At 31.5% G+C, this 15,671-nt stretch overlaps 1 protein-coding gene and 1 long non-coding RNA gene across 3 annotated transcripts in view; both read right to left on the bottom strand.

The window, feature by feature from the left end:
• Positions 1-15,671, bottom strand: part of LOC107452389 (zonadhesin-like) — a 547,551-nt gene that overhangs the window by 232,882 nt on the left and 298,998 nt on the right. The window lies entirely within an intron of this gene.
• Positions 13,760-15,671, bottom strand: part of LOC107448116 (uncharacterized) — a 12,327-nt gene continuing 10,415 nt past the window's right edge. For both annotated transcript variants that reach the window (XR_001584625.3, XR_006226770.2), the window contains exon 3: positions 13,760-14,008. This is a non-coding gene — a long non-coding RNA (uncharacterized lncRNA). The remainder of the gene's footprint in view (positions 14,009-15,671) is intronic.

Genomic DNA, 15,671 nt, shown 5'->3' on the forward strand with positions numbered 1-15,671 from the left:
GGACTTTTTGATAGAACTAACCCGCAAACCAAACTCTAACCCCTGATCCGTCTACCAAAGAAAATATTTTACGTCAGCATTGTTGCCGGTGAGCGCCAGGTGCAGAATTCCAGTCGACCAGGGATTTGAACCAGGATCACTTCATGGGGGGACAAGAGCTTTTTCCCTTGAGCCATCACGTCTAAATAAAACAATTGTCTGAATTAAAGTCAGGGGCGAACTATGGATTTATTCCCTAGTTATTAAAATTATAACAAGAAATTGCTGTTATGTAAACCCGCTAAAAAACTAATAAATTTTATATTATGAAGAAATTTACAATTATTATTCAACATTCAATTTCTAGAATTAGAGGTTAATGTGTTATAGAGAACTTTTGTGTCAAATTAGCTTAATTTAAAGAAGTCTTAAAATCCTTTTAGAGGTCAATTGGAGATTATTATGGGATTATAATTAATTAATTATAATTCCGCAATATTAAGAGACTGCAATTAATTTTTTGTAATCAGAGAATAATTTTTAAGTTGCACAAGGGAAAAATTTGTGGCAAAATTACGAATTTTATGGTAATGATAATTTTCAAAAGTCATAATTCTGGTAATAAAACCACAAAAAAAAATTAATTAGTTAAGAAGTAAGAAATACAGAACTTAAACCATTTATTTGGCGTTTCTTCTCTTCGTATGGTAATTTTTTACCAGACATTTTGGTTTCAAAATCGAATTCTTGTTACTACACATTTAGTAAAAATTACAAAATTGAAAAGTGAATTTAACCGTATAAAAGGTTTTTGTTTTTTTTACCACTTAAAAAAATTTTTAAATTATATTTCTAATTACATTATAGTCTGGTTAGTATAAGCTAGTTTAATTTGCTTAATAACGCATAATAATAAGAACACTACATAACAAAAGTTATGGAAAAGCCCCGAACATTTATAGATTTTTTTTAAAAAGTGCAAAAACAGCTTAAAAAATTTCACGAATGTTTTTAAGTTTTTAGCCTGATACGATTACCATTAGTTGCCAAATACGATTCACTATAAAACTACGAACAAATAATTTTAAAAAATTTTCGCGCTTGCGCAGTGTAAAGGAAATATTTCCAAAATTCTTACCTTGCACATTTTCTAGCAACTTTTCTTGAAAATTTAAAAACAATAAGTTTGCACTTAATTTAAATTCCTTCAAAAATTTCGCTTAATTTTACTGAATATTTTCAAAGTGTAGCAAAAAGAAACTTGAAATAAAAGAGTTAGTCTTTTAAAAAAATGTTCCATGCAGTTATTGCAAATAATAATCAAAGTCATCAATATATTTTTATTGCGTGGTTTTCTGGCATAAGGCGTTAAAAAAATTCATTTTTTCTTTCGTAATTTATTGTCAGTACCCTCAAACCTCTGAAAGCTTTAAACTTTGAAGAAAATATTAAAAAATCGCATGAACTGAACTCTTCTTAAGTTACAAAATAGTCTTTCAAGTATCCGTTTGGAAATTCAAAAAAATATCAAAAAATGAAAGTGTCTCTAAATTATTGTATAAAAAACGGAAAATAGTGTTTTTGAAAATCCTATGGCAAAAAATGTAGCCATAAATTTGTAACTCATTTCAGTTATTTTGTTAATTATAAGAAGTAATTGTACTTTCGTAAGCCTAGTTTAAGTATTTACTGGGATATGGACATTTTTATAAAAAAAAAAAATTATTTTGGTTGTACGTTTTGTTTTGCGATGACGCTAAATATATTTCATAGAATTAGGCATACCTATTAGAACAATCTAAAGAAATTTATAAAATTTTTCTTTAAAACTTGAAAAAAAAATAGTCATAACGGTGCAAGATATAATTAATTAAAGTAGAACTTCCATTCTGTCCATGAGTGGAAAAAGCAAAACATTTTTTTTCTTCATAATTTCGTAGTGAATCGTATTTGGCAGCAAATAATAAAGGTTCGATTTGAATATTTCAAAAATTAAAAGAGTTTCGAACAATTTTCTAAGAAGTTTTTGTACTTTCTAAAAGAAACTCAAAAAGATACGGGATTTCATACAAATATTATCTTATAACAAGAAACAAAGCTAAACAACAAACATATTACTCTACAGCAAACGTTTATACGCAAAACAAAAAGACAGATCTGACAAAAAGATAAAATAAACCCATTCCTGGAGCGGGATTCAAACATTGGATGATCCTGCTGATTCCAACTCCATAACCTTCATACAGGAAGGTCGGGTTGTTTCGTTACTTTACTCTCATTTGTCAAGTTTTAATTCGAGCTAGCAATCTAGCACAATGCACTAGAATGAGGTTTGGAGTAGAAGAAACATTAGAAACAAGAGAAACATCTTAGATTTGAGAGTTCACGTTTTCTCACAAATCACTTGATTTCATGACAAAAAGATTATTAAAATTATCGAAATGCTGCTCAAGAATTGCTAAATCGTCAAATGCGAGAGTTTTATTTCTGAGAGTGGTTCATTTAAAAAAGCTACGTATCAGTAAAAAGCAATGTTGACTGATTAAGTGTTCAATTATTTAATTTAATTATATGTCTTAATGTGAAGGAAGCTATCAATGATCAGATAGAGGTGTAAACTTAGTCTAAATCAAAAAACTATTTATTTTTGAAAATTAGATAAAAATGTGAAACAATATTTAAAAATTAATTTTCAAAATTACTCATGATTGTTCTTTTTTAAATATATTGCTTGCAAAATACGTCATCTTTTTAAGGTCTCTTATAAATTATGTCTTTGCAAACCCCTCTCTCCATAAAGAAGAGAAAAAAAAAGGTGTTTTGTGTATAAGTATAAATAAATGTAGCTTAAAATTAAACTTTTCTCAATTATTAAAAATTAAAAAAAATGCCAAAACACATCTCAAAACAAAACCTAAACCTCGTGTGTCACACCTTGTCGCACATACTCTAAAAAAGCGTCAAACTTTGTATTATTACATGATATAAGAAGCTGAAGAGGCGATATTATAAAAAAAGACTCTTGCAATAAACCAACAAAATTTTAACAGAATTTTTTTTAAGTAATATTTATAAAATATTTGTTTAATTCCAGATATACAAACCAGAGGATACGCTACATCCTTAACTAGAAGAAATCAATCGCTAGTTGTGGTTGTGAATGACAACAAGCTGTTTGCAATAATTTTACATTCTGTACTATATTGGAAATTTTTCTGTTTTCTTTTTTGTTCATATTAGTATAAATTCATTAAGTTGTATTTTATTTTTCCTCTCCAGTTCATAGAATAATTTGTGAGTTAAAAATTGTTTAGCAGTTTCTTTTTTTCAAACTACTTTTATAAAAAAAAATATTAATTATAATTTATTCATCGTGATGAAGTTAAGGATTGGATGATTTCAAGATAGTTCTTTGGTTTGTAGTTCCATTTTCTAGATCTCATGATTGAATAATGTAAAACAAATTGCATATATTTAAGTTTTCGAGTGATTCTCTTATATTATGTAAGTATTTTTAATTGTATATCTGCATAATTAGTAACAATTTAGAATCAAAATATTTCTAATGCCTAATTTCTAATGCATTATATTAAAAATTAAACATTGAGCAATTTTACGAGACATATTGTAGTAATAAACCAACGTATACTGCTGACAGCTCTACACGGTTAAAAATGTTTTCGATAAAAAGGCTTAAATAGCAATTTATTTAACTGCTATTGTAGTTGTTGTTATTTGACAAGTGCAGAAAATTACAAGTTAAATGGGACCAAAGGCATGGAGAACAGCCCTTGCCACTTCCCCTACAGCATGGCAGCAGTTGAGGTCGATGTTGAAGAGGGTCGAGGCAACAGACACAAAGCTTAAGAGATGCCTCGGATCCAGCTGAGCACCTGGGCAGTGCCTGCTATCTGCGCAGGTTCTAGAGCCGTCGGGTATGATCTTCATACCTCTCACGTCCGCAATCTGCTGATGGTAGTGGTGATTTCACGGTCAAGATTAAGCTCCGGAAGGCACCATTTCTTCCGAAATCTGCCGCAGAGCTGATGTTTTTGACATGAGCGGGGACCCAATGGATGGTGCTGGTTTTCTCTCTGGAGACAATGGTGGACAGAAGGGCGTTGATGTCTTGGACGATTTTCGTTTTACCCCCTTTAATGGCCCTCAGGGCAGATTTGCAGTCAGAGAAGACGATGATGCCTGACGAGGGGACTGACTGTGAGAGGTAAGGGCATACATGGCAGTACTTTTACTTTCGTTACTTGTACCGCCGGTACAAGTAAAAAGTACGTACTTTTACTTGTACTTCGTTACTTTTTAAATTTAGTACTTTTACTTGTACTTTCGTTACTTTTTTGCGGGAAAAAGTAAAAGTATTTGTAACGGAAATATCGAATGAAATCGTTACTTTTTTCTAAAACTCGGTAAGCTTTCTTAAAAAAAAATAATAAATAAATAAAAAAAAAAGCTGTGAATGCAATATATATGCATTCACAGCTAACTTCGTTTTTAAATACCTTCTGTTTCAACTTATACTGCACATTCAATTATTTTTTACTAGCTCAAAGATCACAAAGCTATATGAAACCCCGTGTTTGCTTTGTTTATGTTTGTGTTTTTAAAACGCGTTTCTAAAGAGTAAAACAATTTTAAATCAATGGTAATTTAATTAAACAAAAATAATAAACTAAAAATTAAAGTCAATAGATAAAATTTCTTTTTCGTGCAAATCCATAAAAAGTTTGATATTAAAATTACATTTGATTTTAAAATTATATTATACGATTATATTATAAAACTATATTATAATATTCCTCCGAATTTAAAAATAAATTAATATCCATAACTTTCAAAATTAAAAATAATTAAATAAATAACAACAATCTTGCAAAAACATTAAAGAACATAAGAATATTATTCAATAAAATTTTAAGTTACTTTGAATTTTCGATTTCCTAAAAATGTACTTTTAAATCGTTACTTTTTTTGTTTAGTACTTGTACTTTTACTTGTACTTTTTACTCGTTACTTTTTAAAATAAGAACTTTTTACTTTTACTCATTACTTTTTTTAAAAATACTAGTACTTTTACTCGTTACTTTTTAAAAGTAACGTTGCCATATATGGGTAAGGGACAAGAGCGGATTTAATGGCGATCAGTTCTCCAGTGAAGTTGGAGGCGACTTTTCCAGCTGCGACCCTATGTTTGAGGGATGTTTGATCTGGGAGGTGAAGGAAGATGCCAGAACCACCTCTATTGCATTCTGAGTTGGAAGAGCCGTCAGTGTATGCGGAGACAAGATCAGGTTTAGAAAGCTTGGCAATAGTTTCCATGCCCTTTCTCTTAGCGATTTCTTGTGGTTCTTTTTTCGAACACGGTTCGAGCAGGTCTAAATTGATCTTAACGGTAGACGGTGGTTTTACAGCTAAAAATGGTTCTTCAATAATATCAAGGCATGAGTGGTTCAGACTGATGTTCTTTCTAATATCTTTGTCGTATTGGAGTGTGGAGGATCTCTTCAACCTTTCCCTGTTGGTCCAGGCCCGAAAAGTAACATTTGAAATGTGTTCCACACTGCTGCTCCTGATCTTATTGGTAAATTTAACCGTGGCCAGTTTTCGCCTGCTTTCAAGTGGTGTGAGACCGCATTCAACCTCAGGACTCAGGTTGTTAGTTGAGGAAACTGCACCAATAATAATTTTTGAAGCTCTGTATTGGACAATATCTATCTTCTTTTTTGATGAGGAGGATGCTGGAAACCCATGTTAGTGCTGCATATTCGAGAACTGGTCTTATGAGTGTAGTGTAAGTATTGAGGAGAGTCTTCGGTTTGGAACTCCATGCAGAGCCACATAATTTCCTGTGAATATTGAGCTTTTTTTAATGCTCTGAGTGAGGTGGTTTCAATGTGCTTGGTGAATCTGAGCACGGTGTCCAACGTGAGACCAATGTATTTGGGGTTAAAAATTTGATTAATGATCGAGTTGAAGATTTTGATGCTAGGACGGAATGATTTCCTGTTTTTTCTGTCAGTGGTAAGGACGCAGAGATTAGATTTATCCGGGTTAATGAGAGCTAGTATTCCAGATGGCAATATCATCTACATAGCAGACTATCTTGGCCTCTCCATTAATGAATTCATGGATGGTATTCATGTAGAGGAGAAACAGCAAGTGACTGAGGATCGAGTCCTGGGGTCTCCTGCCCAAGTGCGGTGCGTCTTTGAGTAGTTTCCATTGAACTTCACGACAAACTTTCTATTTCTGAGGAAGTCGATAATCCAGAGCAGAGAATTTCCAACTATACCAGCACGGTTAATGATCTCAATGAGTTTCTGTTTCCAGACACGGTCAAAAGCCGCAGATTTAACTGCTAATTTACCAGATTGAATCAAATCATTTGATTCAATGTGTCAATCTTATTATTTGATTCAATATGGTAAATTAAACTGCTAATTTACCATATTGAATCAAATTAGTCAAATAACCATAAGAAAAGATGATATTCACACCGTTAAGAGAGAGAAAAAATTTTCATTGATTGTGTTTTCAACTACGGTTAAATAACTAGAATTCTATCCCATCCAACTAGACCCACATTTTAAAGCCATTTTGTTCGGTGCAGTAAGGTAGTACATACTGTAGCTGAGAGGGCTAATCGACCAATCGCATGATGATTGAACAGAGTTTCGAATCCCAGCGTTGATAATACAATATTTCTTTTATTCGTTCAATACAGGAACATATACTAGTGTCCCTTCTGCCACACATTTAGTAAAAATATGAAACTAAAAGTAAATTTACCTTATAAATGGTTTTATACTATGCTCTTTGGTTTCCTGATGAAATTTCTAGATTTTACTACCTTTACAAGCATTCAGCATGGTAATAAAACCCTATTTTCGTATGTTATACCAAAAGTAAGTACCGAAGCTCTTCTGTATAAATCAGAATTTTTTGGTGTTCCCATAGAGTCAAAAACAAAGTTAATCTTACTATATTCTGGTAGCTTTGGCCATACTTAATTTTTCGGTGAACCAATGTCCAAATTCATTAAAATTATCACCTTTAAATAAAACACGTTTTTATGAATGCAAATTTTTTATACATTTTCTTTTTCGTTTCTTCACAATTATATTAGAAAAACTGAATACTGTTTCATAAAACGTCGAAAAAAAGTATATAATGGTTATTAGAAGTATGCCCCAGGATTTCTAACCAGGTGTTCACCTACCTCTTCGGCTGGGTTTAAAAATGAGTTAAAAATTCTTTTGCCTCAAATCTGATCTGGACGAAATATTTAACAACTGCCACACATAGACATTCTCTGACAAATTATTTTATTATCAAAAATACATTGATGACTTATTTTTTAATGTAGTAGAGCGTAATCTAATGGAACGATTACTCCAAACATTCAGTCCAAAATAGTGGTAAAATATTCGCGGGTAGTCAGTCCATTCGATTAGCCATAAAGTTTATTGTAATAAACATTTTTTCACCTTTATAGTTTTGAAAGCATTATCGATTAACCATAAAGTTTATTGTAATGAACATTTTTTCACCTTTATAGTTTTGAAACCATTTATAACTAAGACGGTTAAATAACTATGAAAACAAAACTGAGCGATTTTGTAAACGTTGACTCTTCGTTTAGTTTCTAAAACAATAAAATTGTGCCATTGAGCTAGGCTAGTATTGTGCCATTTTTACGTGAATGGAATTTTCGTATTCTAATGGTCCGAAGACACTGATTGAAAAGTGATGAACTCTGGAAAATCTTTTTCTATTGAAGGAAGGAGAGAAATGTTTTCGTATTGTAGCAAATCAAGCTATATTAAAGAAGCAGTTCTTTTTTATAAGAGCACATTTATTTGCCAACCACACATAGACTGAACAAAATTAAATTAAAATACCCATATCGGATTGCTCATAACCTTGTAAAATAAATGGAAAACTCGTAACGGGTTAACACGAACCTTAAATTCAGAACAAAAACTATATTCTCTTCAAAATTCAACAACTCCCTGATGTTCCATAAATTGTTCAGTACTTTTATTTTCAATTAATCTCTCTATTTGTTTTTTTTATTCATGCTATTGTTGGACAAAAATTTTTATACTTTATAGTATCAATACTGTTTTTTAACCTCTGTTTAACCTTTCATAAGAATGTCCGATTAGCCCCTCTTAGCCACAATATGTACCCAACTAAAAAATTGATTCAAGTCTTGGCATAGATATTTTGGTTGAATATGGTAAAATAACAGTTAAATAAATCGTTATATAACCATTTTTAACTGGAAATTCATAACAGTGTGAGATATAGAAACATAGATCTGGTGTCTTGGATTAAACTCTGATTCGTTATTTAAATATAATTTTAATGTAATAATTTTTCTTGATAACCATTAAGACTTCATCTACAGGTTTATTCTTATAGAATTTGCATTTAATTATTGCTGTTCCTGTTTAAAGTAGTTTTAAAAATAAAATATAGATGGCAGCACAAAGTCACGTGATTAGCAAATGTTTATTTTTTTGTTTTATGTGATTTGTCTCAATAAAGTTGTGTAATTAAAACCGGCATGGTAATTTCTAAGTGATTATTTCCCCGTGAAGAATACCTTTTGCATTTTGTGGAGCCATTACGTGGAGCCTTGATGACTCATGTAAGTGACTTTCACTTTGATTTTGAATTAATATAGTGACTTTTCTTGAAATTTGAACTAATATAGAACGTCACTTATTATTTTTGAAACATGAATAGAATTGAATTTGAATAATCATGTCGGTCAGTGATATTAATGAAACAGTTGAAATTGATGAAACTTGAAGAGAAAATCCATTCAAAAGCGAACGACTTATACATCATTAACAACTAAACTTCTTAATAAAATAGAAGCATGTTTTAAAGACGAAAACTTAGATGATGAGAATAAAACTTGATGTGATCAATTAATTGAAAAGGAAAATGATCTTCTAAAACTTAACGTAGAGATAGAGGCATTTATTTCTGTTGACGGAATTGAAAGGGAAATAATTTCGGTTGATGAATATTCGGAGAAAATTCTAAAATGGAAAGATAAACGTTAAGAACTCAGATGGTGATTTGAATGCTAATTTAAGGAAACTTTTGGAAATAGATGATTTGTTTATTGGGAAAGATGATAATAGCATTTTAACTAGTGATATGGAAATTTTGCGACCCTTTTTGAAAGTGAAATAAAATTTGAAAATTGAAAATATGAGATTAGGTTGCCTTGCAAAGAAAACCTTTATCTTTCTGATTATATGTTTAATGTTAAAAGGAGGCTTTGGAGTTTGACAAAGATGAGGCTCTCTTTTAGAATTTAAATAAAGTGTTTAGAGAACAGTTAAAATGAACCTATTACTATTGAGAAAGGGGTTTCGTCAGACCGTATGTGTTACATGCCTCATCACCCAGTTATCAGAAGGGATAAAGAAGAATTGCGTACTAAACGACGCATTGTATTCGATGCATCTTCTAAAGAAAATTTTTTTTATTCTTTGAATGATAATTTGGAGGCAGGTCCAAATCTTAACCCTAATTTGTTAAATCTTCTTTTGCGGTTTCCACAGAACTTTATTTGGATTATAGCCATTTTTATTAGCCGCTACGGTTAAGCGCCATATTAAGAAATTTAAAGGGTCACACGAGTTAGCATACGCTGCTTTAAGCGATTGCCTTTATGTTGATGACTTAATTACAGGTGTGAATAATGTGGAAGACCCTATTGAACTGTTTAAAGACACAAAGAACGTTGTTATACCCGCTAACATTAGCTTACGTGCTTTTAAAACTAACATCGTAATATTGGTAAGAAACGAAATTCGAAGAACTTTCCAGAAATAGTTTGATTCCTATAAAGGTACTAGGTGTCATATCGGACACAGTGAAAGATGAACTAAAACTGGATTTATCTTCCATATACTGCTCTCTCTGAAGCCCTATTTGCGTGCGATTTTGCAGCTATCATGTATGAATTTTGACCCTATCGCGCTTATAGCTGCATTCACGATTCCAGCAAAGATATTGTGGCAACTTACCGGGCAAAGAGGACTTGGATGCGATGATGAGTGACCTAATGATTTAAGAAGAAAATGGACATTTGATGTTGCGAAACTGAAGGACATTATTATACCTCGTTGGTATTTTCCGAGGTCTAGTCGAGAAAACATCGAATTTCAGATACATATTTTCTGCGATGCCAGGGAATTAGCTTTCGGTACTATAGCTTACCTCAGATACATCAATAAGTCAAAACAGCATGAAGTTAGTTTTGTCCTTGCAAAGGCTAGAGTTGCACCTGTTAAGAGAATTACGTTACCCAGATTAAAGCTTTTATCCACTGTCCTTGGTGCAAGAGTGCTAGACTCACTGCGAAGTGTTTTCCACATAACGAACAATTATTATTTATTGAGTGATTCCGCGGTGACTTTACATTGGATCAAGAAGTGTGCTAACAATTGGAAATCCTTTGAAGGGAACAGAGTAATGGAAGTTCGAACGAAAATTGGAGACATTGCTGTGGTATCAATAATCCTGCTGATTTGCTGACACGTGGGTGGAATGCAAGAGAATTGAAAGAAAGAGATAAATGGTGGCATGGACCACCTTGGATAAGACTTGAAGAGTCAGAATGGAATAATGGTAAAAGTTTTAGCTCTTTGAATAGCGAAAACTTAGACAATGAAATTCTTATTAAGAAACGAATCAAGTCCATGAACATCAATATGAATGTTTGCGAAGAAGAAAGCCAGTCTGATATTATGAACGTCATAAGTTAAATTTCATCATGGAATAACTTGCAAAGAGTATTTACCTGCTGTTACCTGGTGTGATTTATTCTAAATTTCATTCTTTGGAACCTTTACAGCCAGATCTACGTTCCACTTTCAACGAGGTCTTTGCAGAGTGCAAAAAAATGTTTATGGACCTCTGGAGGGTTCCTCCTCCGCATAGTTGGTATTTCAGAAAACGACCTGGAAGTGCCTTGCTTTTTGAGGGACCTAGAAGCCAGCAGACTTGTTTATCTCGCTTTACAAGTGGTCACTTGAGGTGTCTCTCGTATGCTCAGGGGCAAAAGACTTTTGGACTTTGCACTAAATGTAGGACTGTTCAGGCTTCTCCCGAGCATATTCTAAACTGTATCGATTTTAAGATCTACGAGGTTTTTTCAAAACCTTATCTGTTTTTAGACTTCCTGGACATTTTTGGATTTATGGAATTGGTCTAATTGGGATGGACCTCTTGGGGATTAGAAACAACAATTCTAAATTTCAAGTTCCCAGCTACAAAGGTTTTTAGTTGTTTAACTACTACAGAGATTCAAAATAATAGAAATTATCTTTTGAAGATAGTTCAAGAGTATGCTTTTGGTACTGAAATAGAATATCTGTAGAAAGGAAAGACACTCCCAAAAAATAGCAATATGTTGCCTTTGGCACCCTTTCTTGACTCATCGGGACTGCTCCGAGTTGGTGGAAGGTTGAAGAATTCCAATCTTTCTGACCGGCGAAAACATTCAATCCTTCTCTGAAAAGGCCATCGTTTATCAACGATAATAGTGACATATTTTCATGAAAGTGACTATTAATGACATATTTTCTACTCAAAAGACATTATCAGCATTAATACAAGAGTATTGGATAATTGGTGTCAAGAATCTTGTTAAAAAAGACTATCTCCAGTTGTGTAAAATGTCATCTACAAAATTCTAGATTTTTGACACAATTTATATCTGATTTATCGCCAGTAGGAGTCACACCTTCCTGAGTTTTCTCCACTGTTGGCACTGAGTATGCCGGACCTATCCAAATGAAATCCAGAAAAGGAAGAGGTGTAAAGACTATGAAATGCTAGGTTTGTTTATTTGTGCGTCTATCCACAATAGCAGTTCACTTAGAACTCGTAAATCATCTGACTTGTGATGCCTTCCTTGCCTCTGTAAGAAGATTTATATCTTGACGTGAAAAACCTGATCAGATGCACAGTGACTGTGGGACAAACTATGTTGGTGCATATAGAGAGTTAAAACCCCTGATTGCATCACTCTCTTCAGATGAAAGTTTTCAAGGCTATTTTGCAAATAATAATATCATTTGGAATATTCAATCCACCTGCGGCACCTCATCATGGAGGAATGTGAAAATGCACTGTTAAATCTATAAAGTCACATCTTAAAAAAACTGTCGGCGAACAGATCCTCACGTACGAAGAATTACTAACCCTGATTGCAAAAGTAGAAGCTTGCTTAAATTATCAGCTACTTACCCCTCTCTCGGATGATCCTGCTGACTATGAGCCTGGTCATTTCCTCATTGGTACTTCATTGACAGAAGTACCAAATTCTGATCTTTCAAAGGAAGTTATTACACATTTGAAACGATGGAAATTAATGCAAAGAATGATCCAAGAATTCTGGAAACGGTTGTCAACTGACTATCTTTCCTCTCTTCAAAGACGACCCAAATGGCTCAAAGTAAAGAAAAATCTTGCTGTAAATGAACTGGTACTAATCAAAGAAGATGATTTACCACCATTGAAGTGGAAGTTAGGACGTGTGCTTGAGATTTTTCCTGAATCAGACGGTAAAATCAGTGTGATAAGGTTAAAAACTGCAAATTGTGAGTTAATGCGTCCTATTCTTAAACATTGCACACTAACAACAGACTACAAACTTTGAACTCATACTAACTTTGAACTCTAAATTTCAATTTTCAGTCAAATTTAATATTTATTTTAAATCAAACATTTTATGATGATTGCTGTCAGTCCTTGTGTGCATTTTATTTGCTTAATTTTGTTTAATGTTAGTTTACAATTCACATATATTTCATTTAAAGTTGTTTTAATTTTTGTGTAAAGATTCTTAAACTTAAAACTTTCTGTAATTGAGTTATTGCTGCTTTACCTTTGAAATTAAAGTTTGAATGAATGTAATAACATTTTATGAATCCCCTAAGGTTTCATGGCGGGGGAGGAGGTTTCTGTTTAAAGTATTTTTTAAAATGAAATACATGGCAGCACAAAGTCACGTGATTAGTAAATATTTATTTTTTATTTTATGTATTACGTAGTTTAGTTCTCTACGTGATTTTCTCAATAAAGTTGTGTAATTAAAGCCACCATGGTAATTTCAAAGTGATTATTTCCTTGAAAAGAATAATTTTTACAACTGATTTCTCTAAAATATCGTTAAATGTTTGTATTAAAGAGACTATACATGAACAGTAAAGTGCGGAAAGTAAATTATTAATGTAGTTTTACAGTTTTAAATGTTTACTATTTAATTCTTAATTTGATCGCTTATGTTAATTGACTACTTCTTTGCATAAATTTTATTATAATATTAAACATAGCTCTTTTGCTTTTTTTATTAATTTTAAACGTATTTGTCATGAAATGTTGTATAATCAGGTAAATTCACAGCAATACTTTATAATAAATAAAGTTCATTTTTAATTTCAAATACTTTCATTTTGAATGATCATTAAAATTAAAAACGTATTAATAGCAGAGAATAATATTATGGACGGAATATTATAGATAAATGGTAAATCCCATTGAGCAGGGGATAAAGAAAAACCTATACAGGATGTCTTTATAACTCTCGGTAATTTTATGTTAATCAAAATCAAAGATATCCGGATCTTTGAAATTAATTTAACCCTTTATTAAGATTATATGCAATTTTGACTATATTCTAGTTCGATTTTTTTTTCTGACAGTGTAAAAGAAGATACGAAACAACATGGAGTTTTTTAAAACACTAATTTAATTCAACCAACTTTGGAATAATTTTACATTTATAGGATTCTAAGTCATCCAAATCAAATAGAAACAATGTATAATAATTAGCCAGTTCTGCGTTGGCATGTCTTGGTAGCCGAACTGCAAACCAGACCTGGTCCACAATGGGGATAGCTAAAATTTTCGTAGATTATTCCGTTTCCATTGTCATATTCATTTTGAGGCGCTCTAACTTGGCAACTGTCTCCTAGTTCTAAAAAAAGCATAAATGTAATTGGTAAAAATATTATCTGGACAAAAATTATAAGAAAAATATGACATTTCTTATGTTCCTCTTTCCGTACATTCGTTTTGAGGCGGTGTTACATCGCAACGTTGATCTAGACCAGAATGGAAAACGAAAGAAAGTCATGAAGGTAATTGATAAAAGCATTATCTGGACCAAAAAATTAGCAAAATCTTGCTATATTTTTATATTTTTTAAAACAAAATATTTCTTCAATATTAAAAACATAATACAATTTGAAGGATAATATATACAGGGGATGCACAAAATAATAAAGCGATTTTATACTAATACCTTTTTTCGTATTTCTCAAAAAATAATTAATGATTTATTTTACAATTTCAGAATTTTTTGAATCATGTGATTTCTCATACATGTCCATGAAGTTTAAAACTTTTAGATGTTTAAGTGACCAATAGTGTTTTCAAATACCCTAAAATATGTAGCAAAAACATTTTTTTTTGCTATAACTGCAAAACTTTTTAAGAAAACTTAAAAAAAATTAGACCATATTAAAATTAATTAAGAATTCTTTTTTCTTATCTGAAATTTGAAAAAAAAATCGTTAAAAAGTGGTATGTAAACTAGTACTTTTATTCTGCGTAAAAAGTATAACAATATTTTTTCATAATCTCTAGTGAATCATATTAAAAATGAAAAAGAAATCCGATTTGAATATCATGAAAATTTAAAAAATTTTAAAAGTAGTTTTTTTTTTTTTTTAAATAGCTCAAAATGATAGTAGAACAGTACAGAAAACTTAAAATGATAAATGCATTTTTAAAAAAAGAGTGAAAAAAATATCCCCTGCCATAGCAACCACGATATTGCGGTACTATATTTTCCATTTTACCTTTTGTAACATCCTAGTTTTTGTGAAGAATAATATTTTTGTGGAATTTTCATATTTAATATGTGTTAGATGATGAAATCATGTATCTATGGCATCAACTATGCCTACCTCCATCTATCAAAAGGTACCTCTATATAAAATCAAGCTAATATGTTTTATGCACTTTTTATTAATCTTCTTAATTGGTATTTAATAATCTTAGTGGTCGTTACACCACATTACTTCCCCTTCAGAATTTTATGTGTTATAGAATTCGATGAACGATCACCACTAGCTGATTAATGCTGTTAATTTTTTTCGCTTATTATGTATATCGTTATATTTTATTTTGTTTCTATTTCTTTTTTTCTCTTTCTTTCCTCTGACTTTCTCTCTTTTTTGTTGTTATAGGCCACGAGAATTGTATTTCACTTAACCGGTATTTTGAGCACTATTTTGAGCAATTCAACTGCTCAATGCGGACAATCCATCGATGGAGACGAGTTCATACCACGTCCGAGTCACCAATGTGAGAAGCGTAATATCGACTATGTCAGCCTTCATTTATCAAAAGGAACTAGGAATTAGAATCAAGTTAACATTTCTTATAATTATTTTTGGTAGTAACGCAACTTAACTATTTCAATTATGTAAGAATTAGTTTAATAATCTCTTTCCAGAAGCAAATAAATTTACCTAGAACTTCTTCACAAGTAGGACCGCAACTACATATATATATATATATATATATATATATTTAACTTAGTAAATATTTTAATATTTTTAGACATGATATAG

The sequence above is a fragment of the Parasteatoda tepidariorum genome, chromosome 4 (assembly GCF_043381705.1).
Source record: "Parasteatoda tepidariorum isolate YZ-2023 chromosome 4, CAS_Ptep_4.0, whole genome shotgun sequence".
NCBI classification, from domain to species: domain Eukaryota; kingdom Metazoa; phylum Arthropoda; class Arachnida; order Araneae; family Theridiidae; genus Parasteatoda; species Parasteatoda tepidariorum.